We start from the raw sequence: 23,221 nt of genomic DNA on the forward strand, positions 1-23,221 counted from the left end.
GAAGCCACTCTCACTGTAAAAGCAGTCACATATTGAAATTCATGAAAGTCTTCCGTCGAGATGTTTTCATGTACGTCGATGTAGGGCAATTTGTCAATCAGTTGCAGTCACATGTTGTCATAAACACATTTTGATGTGAAGGACACAAGTTTCCTTTTCGATTTCACTACATTAATTATGGTATTAATGAAAACTTATGTCAAGGGTCATTAGTGGGAGACTTACGAGGCGATGACATCATCACCGTCTCATTTGCATAACGTGGGATTGCAACCAATATCACGGTTTCGGAGATTCGGAGAAATACGACGAAATTGAAAATTTTACAACTTTAGAAAAATGTTTATACGCTATGATGTGGTTGAAACTCCAACTATGCTGCTCACACAAATCTCATTAGAACATGAATGAAGACATCGTACTGGAACCAATCAATTCGATAAGTTATTACATATGAGTACATTCAATTAATTTCTATCCTACTGTTATTCCAAGTTTAATCACTGTGCCGCTTTCTCCTCATATTCATATGCATAAAATAATCGTAAGTCTGCCGTATGTTTTTTGATGTGAAATAATCAATAGTATTTTCATACAACACCTCTTAAAAAGTTCAATACCTGTTTCCTATTTGCGTACACAAATTTAATTCTCATTTGGCACTGGTTAGCAAAAATTAATTACCATAATTGTGCGAGGCACGATATGGCATGTGCTTTCTCAAGGGCACTTTTATTTCATACATTATCCTTATACTGTATAGGCCTACTTATATTCACAGACAGATACCCTCTTCCTTTTTTATACAACTAGTGTATAGTGATACTCAGCACTATACCCCTTAACAATACGCGCACACACACCATTGATGGCACAGATCAGGGTGCGGCTATCAATGTCTTATACTGGCTTATATGTGTTTATGTGTGAGGCAGGAATACATTTATTCATGTTGCGATGACAAGTTTTCTAGTTTGAATCAAATAAAAAAGAACTGTAATTATGTGTCAGAAATAAATCCTCCTCGCCCTATGTCCCTATGTTTTTCTCGTCCCCATCCCTTTGTCAGTGTAGAAAAGAAATCTACACTCTCGAACGCGGGTTCTTTTGTTTTCTTCCGTTGAATGTGTCTTTTGTCATTAGTCGAAAGTGTTTTAACTTCGCCAAATTCTTTGTAGGAACCTACCATTGTATAAAGAGAAGTCTTTCTCGTGGTCAAAGGAAAACAAACAAATAAACCAAGTTCGTGTTAGTCATTGTGGCCCAGTGGGCGAAAGCGTCTTAATTAAACAATAGTTGCTGATGACAGAATGCTCTTATAGGCCCTACCAATACAAAAAGGGTGGTCTAATCGCCGCCAAACTCCTGAAGGTTTCCGCACGCCATTGAATGGCGCGACTTCGGCGTTAGTAACACAGGGCCACACCCATTCCCGTGATTGTACAGAACGGTGTCCGAGTATGTCAACGGCATCCCGCCTCTTTCTGTACACAAACCAGCGAGTCCAGATAGTACAGCAGCAGTACACATACATGTACGAGCGAGCAGCAACGGGCGCGTGCGTGAAGGGAAAGTCTAACGCAACCAGTCTAGTAGGTAAATTACGCCACAGCGAGCTAAGAGCGAACACTACGTCGAAGAGGCAAATTCCCGAATTTCCTGTCTAAGAGGAGTATTTCTGCTGGATTCTTGATAAAGTACCCCAGAGGTATATAAGAGGAATCTATCAAACGGGAAAAAGGTGAGTGTCTGTCGTCACACCATTAATTTCTACACCCTTATGTCTCAGTAAAAGTGAAAGTTTATCTCCTCGTTCAGCTGCGTGCATCGTTTGGGAGAGTGTGTATGTGTGTGTGTGTGTTTGTGGAGGTGCCGTATCTCGAGCGATGGGATGCGTGTGTAATGGGAAACCAGTGTTCGTTGTATGGCTGCCTGAGCTACAGGTGCAGGGGTACCTCGCTCGCTGGTATGGTACACATCGCATCCGAGCGGTATTTTCAAGGAAATGGGTCGGGTCGGGTCGGCAAAGGCCAACTGTCAATTTTTATGTCAACGTCACCTGCATGCATGCAGGTCCGTCAGACTTTCCTGCAGTGCCCCGGGACTCTCTCCATGGCGAAACTACTTTCGAGACCTGTGTCAGTGGCTTCTAGTTCCATAATGGAATATTACAATAAGATGCTTATTTATGGTAAGGTGGGAAAAACTACGCCAGGCTGACGATGGACTGGATTCAGGTAGATTTATACAGGTGTATGCCTTGTAGTTGTTTCCTTCCTAATCCGTGAGTCCATTCAGCGTCGAGTCAAGGTCATGGGGGTCAATTGTCACCTGATACTGTCAGTCAGGTGACCCCCTAGTCAGGTTAAAGTCACAGTCCGGGTCTGGTTAAGGTCGTGAGGTACAGTAGATAAGAGGGGAAGTTAAAACCAACCACCCCCCCAAACCAAATCCCACTACAATATGTACCACTGAGGACTGTTTCCACAGAAGCTAGAAATAGAAGCTGGTTCCATGTACACCAGGCCACCACAGTCAGCTCAGTCACGGCTCAACCCAGCAGTGTTAGAATGAACAGCATAGAAGCCCATGCCTACAAAAGTCTATACGTCTAGGAAAGTCGTATATATCAAAAGTTGCATATCTTTGTTCAAGCCTCGCAATATTTTGCTAGTGGCTGATATATACTTTCCTGTATGTAAATTGATGGAAAAAAAAATGAGCCTACTGATTTTTACAAGTGTAGATAGCAAGTCCTCAGCACCGGGATATAAACCAGATCCAGCCATTTTCAAGAGGAAGGAACTGAATATATGAAGACAAAAGATGCATGCTTTCACCATCTATTCTAAGGCATATGAGCTTGATTATCAATCAATTTACATTTGACCAATAGAGAGGATACAGATAGGCCTATTGTTTGATCGATTTACATTTGACTATGTTGTAAAAAAATATGTCAACAAGTGTTGGGTATTGAAGTCAGATGAGCATTGGTTATGCAAATAATAGTTTATCTGTAAGAAATTTGTTTGGCTTTCCGTGAAAACTGCAAAGTAGCTAATTGCTAAAAGCTGGGACATTGTTTGTGTACATATCCTCAGCATAATTTGGCAAAAGCCAAAATAATATGTTTGCCTTTAGATCATATTGTCTAATTAACTGCCATAATCAGAAATGATACACACAATTTTCAATAAATTTTGTGAGGAAAATGTAGAAATATGTGCATTCAGAAGAAATTGAAATTGACATCTTGTGAGTATAGAAACAACATGTACAATAAACTTATGATTTCTAAACGGAATAGAATTTGTCGCTGATACATAAAACCAGCGAAATGCATGTGTAGGAATGCAAAATGCTTGAATTTGAGATTTTAGTGTAATCTCATGATAGAAGGTGTGGTTTATCTCGTGACAAAGTTTTAGGCTGAGATTTGGTATACTTTCAGAGAAAGAGTGGTTCGCCAGTTCGCAATTGACATTTAATCATGCGAAACATGAATTTTAGATGCATTTTACTCGAAAGTATAACTTTTGCACTCTTTATGAAAGACTTGGCTAGTTCAATTTATTGCTGATGAATTATAAGACTTGGTCATAAATATCACCTTGATACATGTGCTTTGATGTGTATGCAGTAAAGATTATGCCAGGAAATACACTTTAACTCATCATTTTTTTTTTCATGTTCTTGTACTAAGTTGTAGTATCAAATCTAGATTTCCCTTATTTTTACAGACTTTGTGTTTTGTTCACCAAGTCCATGCACTGGAAACCTCCCCTGTAATGTTCTTCTTTCATCACAAACTTAAAAAATGCAATGCCATTTGTATATATTTCATGCGTGGGTGCATAGAATTCTGATTAAATCAATCAGATTTTTTTTTGTGTGTGATAATTTTCACTTGGGTGGGGGAATATAAGAGATAAGTAAAGAGTGTATAGTTACAAATTGTATTTCATAGTAATGTAAAATTCCCTTGTACAATGGTGGCAGTAGACAGAATGGATGCATTTTAAGCAGTCAAAGGCAAAAACTGGGATAGTGGACCAAATATATACTGTAAAATACATTACGGTACACTGTATATATTTCTCATAAGTCGCAATGGCATACAATTGTAGCGAGGAAAGCAAACTAGCAGGCCTCGACACTAACGGTGGCCCGGGGCCACCAAAAATGCACGTCGGGCAACCAAAAATTCTGAAATGAAGATTTTGGTGGCCCGATCGAGCCATCAAAAAAGTAGGATGTTTGCCTTTACTTTTGGAAATGAACAGCGGTAACAATCAGCTCCGTAAGATGCTAAAATGAATTTCAGATGTTTGTTTTTGACTTTGGAAATGAATTTAGACATGGGTACCTGTATCACTTCAGTAATGCTTAATATCTATTTTTCTATGTTTAGTAGGACTATGTTTAGTAGTTTTTCTTATGTTTTTCTTGATTTCGGGCCACCAGATTTTACTTTCGGGCCACCAAAAAATAAAAATCGATGATTTTGGTGGCCCAATTGGGCCACCAAAAATAAAAGTTAGTGTGGAGCCCTGACTAGCAATGATTCAGTCTCAGAGTCTTTTGTTTTACCCATTCATGATGTTGCTGTATTGATTGACCTTTTTTTAAAATGCAGCCAGAGAAAATGTCAATGCAAAATTTTTGAATCTTCCCTCTTTTATATATATATTTTTTTTAGACTGCCCTGACTCTACCCTGCATTTAACGAATAGATAGTTCCCAATTACTTCAGAGTCAAGAGTAAATCCACTTGAAGGAATAAAGTATCAGGGTGGCATGATGGATTTGTTTTGTAGTGTTTTTGTAACATGAAACTATCCTGAACTAAAGAGGTATAAAGTAGTTTCATATGTCGTATGTCTGGTAGTACTTGAGGCTTGACCAGTGGAGTATTGTTTTGGCAAACCATTCAAAAATTCAGTAGTTAAATAAAATATTTTGAAGTAGGTGTAAGACTGAAGGAAGTCACTCACATTGAAGGACAAGTTCACCCTCACATATGTGGATTGAGTGAATGTAGCAATATCAGTAGAACACATTAGTGAAAGTTTGAGGAAAATCAGGCAATCCATTCAAACGCTATGAATTTTTAAAGTGTCTGTGCAGTCATGACTGGATGAGAAGACTACTACAATTTGTGATGTCACATGCTTAAAATGATATAAGGAATATAAAGAGAATTCTTTTTTTTTGAAAAAAGTACACATTCCCTTGTCTTGTTACTTACATACAGCCTGTATGTTGATAAAAATTTCCCCTACCTTCTGAAAGTGACAAGTCGAAAGTACTAGTGCTCTTTACTATGCGATTAAGGTGAAAATATGTTGAATTTTCTTTATATTGACCTTTATATTGTTCTGCGCATGTGACATCACAAGCTGTAGTAGTCTTCGCGGTTAATCCAGCGGTGGTGGTTCTGACTTTTGAACAGATTGTCCATTTTTCCTCAAACTTTCACTGATCTATTCTACTGTTAAACATTGCCACATTCACTCAATCCACGTGACATTGTATAGAAGGTGAACTTGTCATTTAACTGAAGAGGTAGTTTCATACAACTCTGGTAGCACTTGAAGCTTGAGTATTGTTTAGGCAAACCATGAAGACATCCAGTAGTCTTATGATTATGATAAGAGGAGTCCAATAAAATAGTTATGAAGCAGGGATAAGACAGAAGGAAGTAAGTCACATTAGGACCTGAAGCTTGATGATGGGCATACTTCTATCAGTTTGTTTTAAAACAAAAGTGGTTGTACTTTGTCTTTGTCAAGTGTACCCACAGTCACTGATGATCATACCCTATATTATTGCTTCAGCAACTACAGCGACTGTAGAAAGTCTTCTGTTAGTGATTACAGGCACAATCCTTATGTTTAATGCTCTATTATCCAAGTGATGAAAACAATATGTTGCATTTGCCTTTGCAACCATTAAATAACATAATTTCTCAAATGTTAGTATCGAAATAACCCTACTGTATGTGTACTTTGAGTGATAATTGGCACAGAAAACCATATGTTGCATTATTGTACATTAAAAAAAACCCAGAGTTTGTTCTATGATGCAATCATGAAGAACACATTTTAGCCAGTTTGTTGCATACATTATAGGAATGTTGTAATACCAAAACCATCATTAGACTTTTTGAAGAGCACATCCCATGATACTGACTTAAAACAGGAAACAGCACTTAATGCCTTTTATTTGGCAAATAATCCATTCATTGTTGGATCTGTTTTTCAATTGGTACGAAATGTGTGGAATGCCAAAGGTGTGTCACGCATACAAAGCCAAGAAAGAGAGGGCGAGATCTCGAAGCAGAGATAGTATTCATGGCATTGTTACGGCCGTAAGGCAATGCTGTTGTGCTTGCAGTTCGCTGGAGCAGGAATGACCCCATATTATTCCAATTGCCAATGCAATATTTGATCATTGACAATGCAGTACTGCGCACGCAAACACACACACACACACACACTTCAGTGTGAAATCACAGTTGCCTTTTGTGAGTGGTCTGGTATTTGATTGAACTCCCAACTTGTGCGTATACAGTATAGAATGCAAGGAAGCGGTTGCAAAGTAGAGGATCTTTTTTCCATATATCGAGCCATTTTCACTCACAATGACCGAGGAAAAATGAATCGAACACATCAGATTTTCAAATTGGATAGCATGTTTGTGTCGAAAGTCTTGCGGCGTGGGAATGAGTGTTGTGTACCATTGTGTGAATACAAAAAGTCATTTTTACAATGCGGTCAAATTTATGTGAGTGTTTCCCATTCACGTTTTGACAAACAATTCTTTGAATGACTAATGCTTTGGGGCAATATGCAGATTGCTTTAGGGTAATTGTTGATAAGCACTGGACAAGCATCTGAGGAACAGTGAACAAGATTTGTGGCTTGCATTTGTATCAGTTGTGATTCAAGTTTATTTACCAAAAAGAAGTTTTATTTTTTCAAACTGACTTACCACATGAAATTACTACCATCACAAAGATAAACAAATCTTACGCTGATAGGTGATTTTTACCGTCACAGTTGATATCTTATCAGTGCTTTAATTCTTGTTATTGATGCCCACTGGACATGAAGGTATCTTGTCTTCAAAGAATCTAAAAGTCCATCTCTAGTACAAATCAAACATGAAGTGTGTGATGTACTCCATGAATTCAAATTCCTTGATTTTGTTTTTAAAAATACATGCATCTTTGGGGTGATATGATTTGTATAATATCTCTGAACCACTAGAGACACTTTTGTTTTTAAGTCTTGTCTCACTTCCTTGTTTGCTTGTCTGACTTGTTGTTATTTCAAATGTGTTGTAAATTAAAATTTGCATCAAAAGTTATTCAAACAGCACAAAAGTAATACTTACAAGTGTAGCTTTTTGAAAATGTCATTATCTTAATTTATGTCTTGTGTGGTCAGTGTGACTACTAAGAGACCAACAATCAAAACATATGAGAGTCCTAACATTTTATGAAAGCTAAAATCAGTGGTGGTGGGGGGGGGGGGGGATAAACTAATCCTTGTGTTAAATAACCAGTTGTTGTTTGTCCCAATACTGGATTTATATACATTGCTGGTACCCTATTTTGCATATTGTGTAATATTTTGCATGAACAAGACAGGGTTATAGTGACTGATGATACTCCCACCTATCAGCATTCATTGCATACCTTAAAGGGTGACTGAGCCATTTTGCAATTAGCAGATTGAAGTTCACTCGAATGATTTATTATGCATCTTCTCTGTCACTCTAGGCAAATATTAATTAGTTTCCCTCAGCAATGCAGATAACACTGTGGCCTATAATGCAAGAAGGGCGTGTAGCAACTCCAGTCACCCTTGACCAAGATGCAGGAGTTTTATTATTGTTATATACAGTAGTGGTGTCCTGGCACCCCAGGCCACTAAAAATTTGTGTCGGGCCACCAAATCTAACTTTTGGTGGCCCAATCGTGCAACAAAGGTTCAGAATGGATTGTTACTGATTGTACTTTCGCTTTTTTATTTTGGGCCACTGTTTTGCTTTTGTATTTTGGGCCACTACATATCTTTTGTTGGGCCACCAAAATTTCAGATTTTGCGATTTTAGTGGCCCGAATGAGCCGAAAAGTTAGTGTCGAGCCCTGTGCTGTACACTATATGTCCCAAAGTGATTGCAGATCACATTTGATCCATTGCCCACCAGGGAAAATTGGAAGTCACCAGCAAACTTTAAGGGGATGCCAGAATCTGGCAGAGAAGAGATTAAGAACAAAGTCTGTCTGTTGCGATGGTTTATAGTGACCTCGTCTACAGCCACTATGTCTATTTTCCAATTGGTCTACTGGCATATCGTCTATTACCGATTCGTCTAATACCCATTTGGTCTACAACTCGTTTTGTCCAGTACCCATATTGTCTAATAGTCACTTTGCCCACTACCCGTACTGTCTAATACCCAACTCGTTTAAGGAGCATTTCGTCTACAAAACAATTGATCTAATAGCCAAATCATCTACACTCACAATGTCTATTTGCCATGTCGTCAAATATCTATTTTGTCTACTACTAGTTAGTCTACTCCCACCTCGTCTACAAGTCATTTAGTCTACATTCACTTTGTCTAGTAATCATATCGTCCAACCCTTAGTTTGTCCATACCCAATATGATCTATACCCATCTGGTCTACTCCCAACTCGTCTACTCCCAATTGGTCTATTCCCAACTGGTCTACTCCCAATTGGGCTACTCCCAATTGGTCTACTCCCAATTGGTCTACTCCCAATTGGTCTACTCCCAATTGGTCTACTCCCAACTTGTCTACTCCCAATTGGTCTATACTCGTCTATACCCAATTGGTGTACTCCCAACTGATATACATGTAGTTTTACTCTCAACAATTTACCCAAACTGATCATTTCCATCTGGTCATGCTAATAATGAATATACCACTTTGTCTAGTGTCCAGTCCGTCTCACTGTCATGAACTATTCATATTAAACCCTGCCCTTGATTAGCACAAAAATCAATATTAGACTATTCTAGTTGTTAATTATTCCGCACATGCTGAATATAAAGACATACTAATCAATGGTGAGACATGACTATCCAGTCTACATTCTGGCCGTAAAATAACTAAATAATGATAAACTAGCTCAGTTACAATCCTCCATCACAAACGAATTGTCAGTCATACGAAACAGAATTACATTTCGACCGACCACCCCAGCCCAACCGTACCTCCGTGCGCATACATGCAGCGATCTTGGTGGGATCCTGAATGAGGAATTATCGAGTACGAGTGTAATTTGATTTTCATTGCGTTTGGTAGTAAATTACACATCTACCACAAAAATAACAGCAAGTTTTTCACACTGTGACATCTTTTTTTCCTAAAAAATTGTCATAATTAGAACATAAAAATTCAAACCAAATGGAGCACCAAGAGTGTTCAACCTATTTCACTGGGAAAAAAGAAACTGGATGAAGTAGACTTAAATAACAAAAAAAAAAAAACTATAACTAGTAGTAGACCAGTTGGGAGTAGCACTTGTAGTTGGCAGTAGACGAGTTGGCAGTAGACGAGTTGGCAGTAGATGAGTTGGCAGTAGACGAGTTGGGTGTAGACCAGTTGGATGTAGACTAGTTGGGAGTAGACGTTGGGAGTAGACCACTTGGGTGTAGACGAGTTGGGAGTAGACCAATTGGGAGTAGACGAGTTGGGAGTAGACCAATTGGGTGTAGACCAGTTGGGATTAGACCAATTGGGAGTAGACCAGTTGGCAGTAGACCAGTTGGGAGTAGACTGACTGGTTATTAGACTAATTGACTATTAGACAATGAGTTGTAGACCAATTGGCTATTAGACAAAATGAGCTGTAGACTGTTTTATTCATAGACCTTATGATTAATAGACGAAATGGTCAATAGACATAATGGGTGTTAGACGAAATGTGACTTAGACAAATTGGACATTAGATAAAATGGCTAGTAGACGAAATGACAATTAGACTAATTGGCATATAGACAAAATGGTTGGTAGACGAGTTGGTAGTAGACGAAGTGAGTTTAGACGAGATGGCATTAGACTAGGTGGACAGTGGACAGGGTGGTTGTAGACGAGGTGCCAATTTACCGTTGCGATGGGAGAACTCTTTCTTCAACATTGTATGGTAGTGTTACTATGTATATTTGATGTACAGACTGTACCTGCTTTGTCTGTACTCTGTACAAATAACCTGTTTGTTCCAGTGTTAGTGATGCACACCAGACAGCTAAAGATATGAAACAGGTACACTGTTTGAAGTAACGGGATGATTCTCAGCAAACATTCCATAACATTGATGCCCTGTACACGTTGAGCTTTCTGTATTTTGGTACAGAACTTGACCATGGTCATGTTACCATTGTACTGGCATTTTTGTCCCCGCCGAACGAGTTCGAGCAGGGGACTATGAAACGGGCTCCGTACGTGTGTGTGTCCGTCTGTCCGTCTGTCCGTCTGTCCGTCTGTCCGTCCGTCCGTGCGTCCGTGTGTGATCAAAATGTTCAAAATGCTACTCCTTCGCCATTTCTAACCCGATTTTGATTCTGTTTGCTTTATATGATAGCACTACATGAGAGCTTTGAAACTTCTATACAGAATTTCAGTTGTGACCTTTGACCTTGACCTTTGACCTATATTGTACATTTTGCTTCAAAATGCTACTCCTTCGCCATTTCTAACCCGATTTTGATTCCGTTTGCTTTATATGATGGCACTAGGTGAGGGCTTCAAAACTTCTACACAGAATTTTGACCTTTCACTTCTTTGACCTTTGACCTTGATTTTTGACCTATATTGTACATTGCCTACAAAATGCTACTCCGCCATTTCTAACCCGATTTTGATTCCGTTGGCTTTATGTGATGGCACTAGGTGAGGGCTTCAAAACTTCTACACAGAATTTTGACCTTTCACTTCTTTGACCTTTGACCTAGATTTTTGACCTATATTGTATATTTTGCTACAAAATGCTACTCCTTCGCCATTTGTAACCCAATTTCAATTCCGTTTGCTTTAAGTGATGGCACTAGGTGAGGGCTTCAAAACTTCTACACAGAATTTTGACCTTTGACTTCTTTGACCTTTGACCTTGATTTTTTACCTGTATTGTACATTTTGCTACCATATGCTACTCCTTCGCCATTTCTAACCCGATTTCAATTCCGTTTCCTTTATGTGATGGCACTAGGTGAGGGCTTCAAAATTTCTACACAGAATTTTGACCTTTGACTTCTTTGACCTTTGACCTTGATTTTTTTACCTATATTGTACATTGGCTACAAAATGCTACTCCTTCGCCATTTCTAACCCGATTTCGATTCCGTTTGCTTTATGTGATGGCACTAGGTGAGGGCTTCAAAACTTCTACATAGAATTTTGACCTTTGACTTCTTTGACCTTTGACCTTGATCTTTTTACCTATATTGTACATTTTTGCTACTAAATGCTACTTCCGGCGGGGACATATATTACGCACCACGTGATTTCTACTTTTCCTTGTTACTGCATGCATTGTCCATCACTTGTATCTCATGTACATCCAGAAACTCTTGGGGATGACTGGAGTGGTGTGAGTTAAAGTTTCTTTGTCAAGACTTTTAAACTCTCGTGGCTAACCCCAGTGGGTTAAAAGGGATGGTGTAATTTTAGTTGAGATGGGGATTTAGATTTTCACTTTTTGAGAGATGATTAGAAACCACTTATAAAATCAAAAAGCATATGATTCTAAGAGGAATTCAAAGTTTCTTTGATGGAAATTGGTATTGAAATGGCTGAGTGATCCTTATAAAAGGTGGGTCCTACCTTTTGTTAGGACCTCTTTGTTTCTTGATATCTCAGCCATTTCAAAACCAGTTTTTCCTTACAAGTAGGTAATTTTTAAGACCCTCTCTGATATTCTAACCAGCATTCCTGAATGTGACATAATGGGGCTTGCAGCCATTGAACATGAGCAACAGTACAACTAGCAATGACAATGATAACAACATTAAAAAATACATATTTATCACAGTATCATTCACTGAAGTGTTTACTTTTGTGGCTCAAACACGCCTTCTTGGGTAGCAAAATGCCACCTCCAAACAAAAATTGAGACGTAAAGGAGCATTAAAGTACTGTTTTAAGTAGGTGTTGGATGGATTTTTCAGTGTATGAGAGGTTGAATGAAATATAGACTGATAATGATCTATGAGTATGACATCATCTGCATTGAATAAATGTACCAGATCTCATTGAGTATTATGAGGGTGAGAGAGATGCTGTAGACAGACAGACAGATAGATAGATAGATAGATAGATAGATGGATGGATGGATGGATGGATGGATGGATGGATGGATAGATAGATAGATAGATAGATGGATGGATGGATGGATGGATGGATGGATGGATGGATGGATAGATAGATAGATAGATAGATAGGTAGATAGATAGAGAAGGAGAGAGAAAGCACTCCATGTTGCATGCTATCGTAATCGCAATGCTCTATTGTGTCATTCTGGGGGGCTGATCAAGAAATTCATATCGACATCGTGCATTATTGATTGACTCGTGTTGATTCAGCTCTACGTCACGAAGTAGGCTGTGAGGCAGAGGCTCCTGGGGGAAACGAAAATGCTCTCAACAAAGTGGGGGAGGTGTAATATGGCGTTACGACCCTCTTATCGATTGAAAAAGATGATCAGAAGGAGGGATGTTATAAAAAAAGAAATTCAGGAGGAGATGTAAAAAAGCTTTCAAGCAATAGGACAGGACAGGTGTGATTGCGATAGGCACTCTGGACATTGAGTTGTCATTATTGCCTAATCAAAAAAGCTTTAACACCAGATCAGAGAGATCATGTGAAATCAGTGTTCTTGTTTTTGTTGGTAGCTACAGACCGCAGCATCATATATATGGCTGAAAGTGGCAAAGGTAAAATCATAGATGCAAATTTGTGAGGGAAGCAGACTTCTTTCCACATTACTGACATTTATTATGACCCATGTACAAGACTTGGACAAGCAGCCCCTCATCTTAAAAAAAACGTAATCTTATGCTGTCTTAAATACACAGCATCATTAACCAAAATCGGGAGCATTATTTTTATGATGATTCATAAAGAACAACACAGCCATCACTGATCAAAGTTTTGCATGATATCAGAGTACATGAGAGACTCTACCATATTTGCAGGTGGATTAAACTAGACCGACAACAACCCCATGTTGTGGCCAATGTACTTGAAAAGATACAAATATGATGGTACTCTTATACCTATGACACCTGCAATTATGTATCTGAAGGTTTCATTTTCATTACATTGTTGAGTTGGTTCACTTTTAACTTTTATAGCAAGTGCCCCATTCATGACATGCTTCAGAGCCAGTGCAATACTACAAAGTTCTTGGCTATTATAGCTGGAAGCCTCCAAGATTTAGATATTTTATTTTACTCTCAACTCTTGTGATCAAGATTACAGTAGAAAATGCTTCCTTTTCCAGTTCTGTTTCCAAATAGGCATAGACAGTATTTGTTGGCAAAAATTGTGTTGTTACCACATAAACTGTAGGCCTACTTCTAGTTTGCGAAAAAGTGCAATTAATTCACTCACTGACAAGATAATTTATTACATTAATTAGCCTTGTAAAACTTTGTAGTTCTGCAGGAGTCACAGCATAATGCCATATTGTCTCCTAGATATGACATGTTGGATTAGAGTAATATTAGATCAAAGTTACGAGGAAATTAATTTAGATATTGGTTCTTTGACAAATGGCAACACTTCTGAGCACATGATGACCTTGTTCTCTCCCCCCCCCCCCAAGGTTCAAATTATGATCAGAGCAAATACAACGTTGGTATTGTAACAGCAATATGATGTCAGTACTTGCCTTGGGGGATGTTTATGTGTCCACTGCCCACACAGTGTGTCTAAGGCATAATGTTTTTTAGGGTTGTGTGCCCCTATAAACCTGTGTCGAATTTTAATTAAACCTTCAGTTTGTTTGATTATATTCTCTTTAGCGGCAGTAGGACTTTTGTAACAAGTGCCTTGTCAACAGAAATGCTATCTACAATGTATGTCATGCTGTCATGTGTGAAACACTTTGTACCAAAAACCATTATCTCAATGATTACCCGGATACATACAATAGAGTACGACAAGGTTATCACAAATATCAAGAAGCAAAAGGAACACTTCATACATTTCATGGCAATTGGAAAACAATTCAATTTCTTGGCTTTGTTTGATGAGTAGTGGAGGAGTTCTGAGCAAATAGAACAAGCCAGTTACTTCACCATAATGTCTAATTTGAAGCATATTTGTAGGATAGAATGTTTGATGATTTACCGAAAGAAGAATGACGGTAGTAACTTTCTGTTCCTGATGTTTTGTGTATTCTTCTTACATTCACGCGGATGACAATACCCTGTTAGTTAACATTAAAACATAGCTGCAAGGGTAATGCATAAATAATCTTTTACCTGGGGTTGGGTGCTTTGAAGAAACACATACCCCCCCCCCCCCCCCCCCCAAAAAAAAAAAAAAAAAAAAAAAAAATCATCTATCCATATTGTCTTATATTCTTTTAGTTTGTGGAAATTATATTTTGTCAAGTAACAGATAATTTTAATGTGTCATACTTCTATATAATGAGACAAACAGTGTATATTTTGCTAGGATAACACAAAAGTGAATATAACGGGAGATTTGATTACATGGACAGGGGTCATTAGTTGAATGGACCACAGTCTGTGTTATCAAACCGAGATATCTTTCTACTGCAATTGGACTGAGGCTTTCTTTGTTTATTTCCTGGAAAATGTCAGAATCTTCAGGTCCACTGGTAGCAATAAATGACATGAATGATGTGTCATGTAACTTTGTATATGATGACATGAAGATAGCCATATATATTCACCATACACGACCGCATGTTTGTGCCCACCACGAAGTACCAGCATTTATAACTTTAGGGGAAATGATGTAAGTGCTTCTAAGGATGTGAGGGAGTGTAAATGCACTATCACCATAAGACGCTTTCCCCCGACACTGGCTACCTTGTTGCAATATGACAAATTGGCTGACAGGCCAGTGTTGATGTAATATAGGCCTAATCATTAGCACATCATTTCAAAAATGCACTGTTTAAAAATGGTACCCCAGGGTGAAAATTGTGTACTGCATGGTCCTACAAAATACGTGCTACTGGGGTCTATCATGATCATGTGTATATAAGAAACTGTGTTCAAGAATAGGGATAATGTTCTGTCAATAACCACAGTCAATATATGAGGATATGAATACCCTGGATATGATGAGAAAAGGAATGAAGATGGACTGATTTTGCATTGATCGCCATGCAGATCACAAGAGCAACTGTGTGTGTGTCACACACAAGAATTAATGGTTTTCGCATGAAAATAGAAGAAATCAATGCATCTGAAATATGTGTGGTGTGTGTGTGTGTGTGTGTGTGTGTGAACAGCCCTTTAGTTGCTGTAGCCATATGATTGTAATAGTATACAAATAATGAATGTTTATGAGTGCAATGGACAGAATATTTCATGAGGTGAAAGATGAAATGATCCATTCAACGAGGTGCAGCCAAGTTGAATGGATCAAACATTTCATCTTTCACCGAATGAAATATTCTGTCCATTGCACGAATGAAAAACATTTATTATTTGTTTTATATAATGCCTGAAAGAGATCCTTTTCCTTTCATGTTTTATTAATTTAGAAATAATAGAGAATCTGAGATCGCGAGAGTGCTCACTGAGCGCTTTACGCTAGGTAGCGCGTTGTCGCATACATACACTGCAAAACGCAAGCGTATACACGTAGTTTATGCCGGACTCTCAGTGAGCGTGCAATGGAGCAAATCGTATGGATCCAAAATTGCACGGTAAATGGAACCACAATTGCACGGATGATGACGTCATAGTGAAATGGGCCAAATTATCAATGTCAAACAACCAATCAAATGACAAGGATCTCTTCAGGCGTTATATAACTCTATATAATACTTCTTGTGACTAATCACATGATACTCTGATAAACTCACAAACCATAAAGCGGAGAAAAGTCCAAGATAAAAGACTGTTTACAAATCTAATGTGTCTATGAATGATATAAATATGAAACGGTTTTTGTTTTATGAAGTATGTCACCCTGGTGTTTTTTATTGACTTCTTGTGTTCAGATGCTTTTTTTTCCGGTACCTGCATTCTCGAGTGCATCGTTGCCTGTGAGATAATTTTTTTAAATATGTGTGTCCTAATCTATTCATCTTGTAGCAAGTTTTCTTGCAGTATCTGTATGGCAAGGTTATTTTGTTATTTTCCTATCTGCCAACCAACCACCACCCCCTCAAAAAAAAAAGAAAAAAAAAAGAAAAAGGAGAGAAAAATGCACCAAAATATTGATAGTATAAAGGTGTAGTGACGAAGCAAGTGAGTGAGGTTTGTGTGTGCATTTACAAGCAGCTCATGTTTTGTTTTTTTGCTAGTCAAGCGGAGCTGCATGCAATTTGAGAAAAGGGCCTGGGGAAAAGTCGTCAAATTATGCAGAAATCGTCAATGAAACACTGGCAAAAGCGGGAGCCCTGCCCTGAGAAAGAATCGTTCGCAGTTTTGGATGAGGAGGGCTCGGTTCAGCGGGAGGCAGTGGTCTCTCTTTCCCAGTACCTTTTGTAGCGTTACAGTACGACAGAAGGAGGTCAGATTCAAAATGGGATGGTCTTGAACTCAGGCTAACTTTTGCCTGTTAGATGATGAGGATTCCCTCCCTGAAGACAACTCTTTCCTCTCTATCTCTGGTGGAGGCAGGCTACTTCTTCCCAATGGTAAAAGTGTTGGGGACCCTTGTTTACATTCAGGGCAACGCGAGCAAATGGGTCTGTAAATTAAGACTATGTCAGTATATATTATGCGCACTGCACGGGTCCTCCGCTGTGCAGTTGAATGCGAGATGGATTTTTTTCTCCTTTCTCTTTAAAGGGTACAGCAGAAGTAATGGATGCAGAAAGAGTGTGTGTTTTTTTTTTTGTCCGTATATGTGTGCATATATGTGTGCCGAGTGTATGTGGAGAAAAAAAAAAAGAGGGTGAATACAAGCCGCACTGGGTCACCATACATGAAGGTTCAGGAAAGGCAGCTAGCTGATGTTGTTAGTATTTATGGTTCCTTTTCAGCAAAGATGTACAAAGTAATCTCGTGGGCACTGGCTGATTAAACACTATTCTGCCTCTGCAAAAGAATATTATTATACAAGGAGAAAAAGGAGACATATAAAGAGAGAAAGAGAGGGAAAGAAGTATTGTGCATATTAGTCACTGGGTGTGTACATTGACAGAATATTTGCCAGCTTTCACATTGTCCACATTATTTCACTGAACAGTGGATGCTTCAGTAGCCACGCCTCACCCGTTTTGGATCGAGCTTGCGCCAAATATCTACAGTGTGATCATTATTGTAAAAATTGTTGATGCTATATGATCCAGGGAAACTGTTGAATTTTGTGAAGGTGAAAATAGTGCATGTAGATTGTGAATTCAATTCAGTTTTGCTTGGATTATAGATCTGTTTGGCATGGCTTAAGTGTCGGCTGCTAGGCAAAGGCAAGAAGGCCAAATGCACCTCTCTGTGTTTCCCTGTAATAATCACTTTCACCGTCTTTTTTCACATTGCCGCACACTAATCCACCTTCAGAGAAATATGAATATGCACATTCTATTTCACCCCCAGACAATGAATCCCTGAGTCTTGTTTAAAAACACTGAATTGTTCATTAGTCCGCCCTTTCGGTTGCCCCTAGATAAATCTTGCTCCCTTGGGCACAGCTAGCTTATCTCTCGTAAAATCCAAACAAACATATGAAAATTACGATAACAAATTTGAAAAATAAAACTTTGTGGCAGTATACAATGTGCATGGACGAACTGCATTTATTAAGTATTCCACCACTCCAGAAGAAACAGAAAAGAAAATTATATGTATTGTAACTGTAACACACCACCATGATATGAGTTTATAGCCCTCACATTATGTTTACTTCAAGAGAGTCGGGGTAAGCTTGTAAACTATAGGGCCTACTTTCTTAAAGGCATAATTTACCATTTGCAGATAAAACAAAAACCCAGCATTAGTGATTTAAAATAGTTCTAAAATGTTGAGTTTGGGATAAAAACAACCACTGTAAAAATCTGAATCCGTATAACCGATGTTAAGTTTTGTTAAATAAACAAAATGTGAACAAAAGTTATGATAAAAATGTTTTTAGACTAAACCGTCTACAGTTATGGTTTATTGAGAAATATACTGATATCTCCTTATATCTTAGGCTTAAATGCAAAAATTTCATATGGTAGGATGTTTTGTGATACAACAGACCTACGCATATGCATCAAAGGTGATATCTTGATTTTTTTTTAAAAAAATTACTGCTCCCAAAGCTAAACAGGACCTTTAACTTTAGAGTGCACTTGTTTTTTTTTTAGTTGATTCGTTCTTGAACTCCACATGAGTCACCTGCTAATTGTCAAGACTAAATTAACTTCTTAGATTTTGTTAGATTATATCTCATATTGCATGCTGCCTGTTACATTGGTGTTCAAAAATAGCTATATTGTTGAGCCATGTTCTGTAGCAGAAATATTTTTAGGTTATCATCACAATTTGTGCTCTTACAGCTGCCCCAGTCCCTCAGTATGAAAGGTACATTCATTCATGTAAAAAACGCAATCTTAACCAAGTGCCTTTGATTTTTATGGGTTTACTGTACCACCTTGTCATGTTTCTCAAAGAACCTCACAACCTGTTGCTAACCTTGTGACCTTGTACAGGAATCATTTTTATTTATTTTTTTGTTTGTTTTTTTGTCAAGAGAGGAAGAAAAAGAAGACAATGTGAGAGAACATGAACAGTAGCAGGTTAAATATTTTTGACCCAGATATCAAATAAATTATCTACTGTACTTTTATGAAGTCAGGTGATTATTTTTCTCTCTCTGGGCAGGAGAATGAAGTATGTCAGTTGTTACCATCAATCAGAGATGTGTCATCAACATGTGTCGGTAGCTGTTAGCTTCTCTGTGAAGTTTGAAGGAGGTGGGGCCTAAAGTAGTTTGTACAAAGTTTGTACATGTATCATGACCTTGGCCATGTTTATGTGCCATTTTGTATATTTCTTTTATCAGGATGAGATAGAATTGGAAAGAGGCGCAGACTAGGAAGGGCTGTTATAGGACTACCAAAATATCCTGTGTAAGATCCCATGTCCAACCCCTCTCCCCTTTGAAACTAGAGATTTTTCATACTGATGGGAGTATTGGGACATTTTTTATGTGTCTGAATGCCCCATCTCCTAAAATGTTGTATTAATAGGCCTATTTGTATACTACTTTATCAAAATGATGCTCAAACCATCATTTTGATATAGAGTGTAGGCCCTATTTATTCAGCATGTATTTGTGTCTTTATGCCGTCATATGTTATAGGCCCTATAAGTAGGCGGGGCTTTTCTTGTAAAAAACCAAACAAATCCAATACAATGTAAAAACATGATACAAAGCCTGCACAAAGTTTGTATTGCGCAAGGGAGAGACTCGTGCACATTCATGAGCTTCTTTTTTTGTATTTGTATGTTTTATTGATTTTCTTGATTACAAACAATACAAATTACACAATTTTACCTATGAACATATGGAACAAAAAATATGAATAACAATAAAAATAAGATCATCAATAAGACATAAAACGCAGTATCATTTTGATCAATACACAAATCATTGTGGTAGTTACCAGTATAACATCGTGCAGGTTCTACCCTAACAAATACAGTCTATGTTAAATCTTTACTGGGTTTTACAAATCAAATTTCCATTTCTTAAAGTGAAGATGAAGTTTACCTCTTTTCTTGTAAAATGTTGATTAGTATGCAAGTTCTAGATGCTGCCATATGATGATTATATGTTGGGACATTACTGTATGTCTGAATGGTCTTGTATCAATGTGTTGTTTATCAATGTGCTGTATGAATAAAGGATAACTTGGTGTGTCTAAAAGCATGGTCTATGAAATAATGTTTGTGATCACCTTTGAGAATATGTGCAGTTGCAACAATGAAGCAAGTCTCTCTCCACACGGCAAAGTGCAGGTGACTTCTAATCAACATGCAATGACTGTATCACAAATTAATGAGACTTATCAATTGGAACATTCAACTCTTGATACATTATTACATGCAAGAGTACACACCACAGTAGAAGTGAACATGAGGTCAATCAAGATGCTCTACTTCTTCCAGCATGTTTTTGATGTCAGACTGCAAAATACATCAAGAATTGAGGAGAAAAATGGAACACATCTCTAGAGACTACCATAACTAGAAAATCAATGAATGATTGAAGTTGACAGTGTGCTTGCAAAAAAAAAAACAAAACAGAAATTGAGTTTGTCCTTCTACTTGCAAAAGTATTGGATTAGAATGAAATGGGTTTTCAATGCATTAAGAGATGAGTTCTGTTGGAAATCTTGAACCCCTCGAAAACAATGATGTAGTATTTTGTTCATGAATGCAAGATTGAACTGTCCATGCCTCCCCCCCCCCCCCCCAAAAAAAAAAAAAAAAAAAAAAAAAAAAAAAGATGACAAAGTACTCTCTTTTCTAATGTCCTGGATGGAAGCTGAGATGGGTTTGGTCATTATCTGAATTTTTTGGCAATTGTGGATTTCATTTCAAGTCGTAGCTAAATGTTTGCAGTGAGCAAGAAAGTGATGCTGTACAACCAGCAGTGTGTGCACGTGCTCATTCAAATGATTGATTGTGCTACCAGGAGTAATTTCTTAGAAACTGTTAAATATAGAATACTGCATACCTGGAGGAGAGTTAACCTCAAACACTTGCAATAAAACTATGCACTTGAAGTGAACTCCAGATGTGGAGATGGACAAATTAAACTGAAAACATGGGCATGTGATTTGTTGGAGAATTAGTGTATCCATATTTGAAGAAGGCATCATTTAGGCACTAATTTCTATGAGGCTGAATTCTTGAACATTTTCAACTTCAACCTTATGTCATAGAACAGTCTGAGTCATGTAATATCATGTGATAATGGAGCTGTTTAAGTATGAAAGGATAGGATAACTGACATATTTTTTTTCCCTGTAAGATACAGGCCACTACTTGCACATCAAAATCTGTTGCTTGCAGTGACATTCGATGTGCCATTTTCAATCATTGGAGTGGTGCTTTTCAAACTGACATTCTCAATCACTCTAATAATTTCCCAATGGTTCAGGCAATACTGAAGTGAAGATTAGCTTCAAAGTGAGCTGGCATCGCATTCAAAACTGAGACTCACCTGCAATGTTCTGGATGTCTAAAGTTCAGATATTATTCTCAGATGTGAAGGGTGTCGAGGAGGAGGACTGAAGCAATATCTTTAGTTTTCTGATATCCCGCTATTTGGATTCTGAAATCTGTTTTTATTGCGATACAAGCACTTGAAAGCATAATACTCACAGCCATCCTGATGCTGCTTTAATAATCTAAAATGAGGATTATTTTTCTAGTGTGAATAGTGCCCCCCATCTCCTACATTGTTCCCTCATCTGCAATGTGGTGATAATGAGAAATCGTTGAAATGTAGGAATGAGGGTTCCCAGTGGAGATCGGCAATCACATCCAGCAGCAGTGGGCTACCAAGCGATCACTCCGCACCCAGATGCTTGAAAGGGAAGGGGAGAAAAGACAAAACAAACCCAACAACAGCCAGAAAGATGCTCTGTAGCCAAAATGGCTGCTGTCTGTATGCTGGCTCAAATTTCAATTCTCGCAAATCAGTCTTGTCAAAATATGCCCGGGAGTAGGTCCATTATGGGAGGCTCTCTACCCCCGAACTGGACAGGGATCGGCATATGTAGTGGGTCTGTGGTGAGTGAGTGGTGGTGCGAAAGAGTGCAATCATGGGCGTGGCTATCCACCTGTTGATTGGAGTGTGTCGATAGATGCAGTTTATCATTCAGCTCTTGTCTTTTTGACTGTAGATAAATGCCATCTTCATTATAAAGACTGAGACTGTTTTCATACGGGTCGAGAAATGCAATTGCAATGCTGAATTACAGTTATGCCTACAATTACAATCAAAATTATGGTCCATACACATGACGGAGGAAGGCTTCACATATTCTGCAGTTTTGAATTTCAGAGTGAAGATTGGAGGTGTGGCTTCTTTTGAGTTCCCATCAATCACTCATGAGTAGTATAGTGGCATGCACTTTGACTGCAATGCGAATATTTGGGGAGCACAGTTTTTCTGCAGAAGTGGTTGAAAGGTATCGTGATTTGGAGATCAATCCTACTTGTTTTGTCTCGACCATCATTTGGTCCAGACAAAACAGTTTGTCCAGACCAATTCCAGTTTTCATACACGGGGTGAGTCCTGAGCATACTCGGGCAGGGGTCTATGGGAAATGCGTATTAACGTTGTAGCAAAATCAGTCCATCCCCAACGGGTTAATGTGTCATTTGAATCATGATTCTAGTGATGCGTCATTAGAATCGTGATTCAAATGACGCACTCTTGGTATGTGTGAAAACAGCCTGAGTGTAATCCACTTGTTGCTGTGCACAAAGCTGCATATGATGCAGTTCCAATACAATTTTTTATTGGACATTTTTTAATCACTTTGAAGAGAAATTAATCAAGATAATCAGTCCCAGATGTTGGATAAGCTGATGATGTTCAAATATAACTAGCTCTCTTGCTCTCTCTCTTTGGTACCAGACAGAGAAAGAGAGCTCCCAGACAGAGAGAGTGGAGGAGAGAAAATGAGAGATATTGAATATATAAAGAGAGAGAGAGATATGAATGGGTAGATAGAAAGATATAGACTGAGAAAGTGAGGGATAGAAAATGAGGGATGTTGAATTTATATAAAGAGACAGAGATGGAGAGATGAATGGGTAGATAGAAAGATGGATATATTGACTGACAAAGGTAGAAAAAGAAAGATATTGAATATATGAAGAGAGAGAAAGAGACATGAATGAGTACATAAAATATATATATATATTGACTGGAAAAGAGAAGGATAGAAAATAAGAGATAATGAATATATGGAGAGCTAGAGAGATGAATGAGTAGATAGAAAGATATATTAACTTGAAAAGA

The 23,221-nt window shown here is 38.1% G+C and overlaps 1 protein-coding gene across 1 annotated transcript in view; it reads left to right on the forward strand.

Moving 5' to 3' along the window:
- Positions 1 to 1,580: 1,580 nt before the first annotated feature.
- Positions 1,581 to 23,221, forward strand: part of LOC139743030 (tetraspanin-18B-like) — a 64,396-nt gene continuing 42,755 nt past the window's right edge. Inside the window, exon 1 of the mRNA XM_071653534.1 lies at positions 1,581 to 1,741. The gene's annotated coding sequence lies outside the window, so the exon portion shown is untranslated. The remainder of the gene's footprint in view (positions 1,742 to 23,221) is intronic.

The sequence above is a fragment of the Diadema antillarum genome, unplaced genomic scaffold (assembly GCF_040938485.1).
Source record: "Diadema antillarum isolate AM-2024a unplaced genomic scaffold, OU_Dant_1.0 seq00001042_RagTag, whole genome shotgun sequence".
NCBI classification, from domain to species: Eukaryota; Metazoa; Echinodermata; class Echinoidea; order Diadematoida; family Diadematidae; genus Diadema; species Diadema antillarum.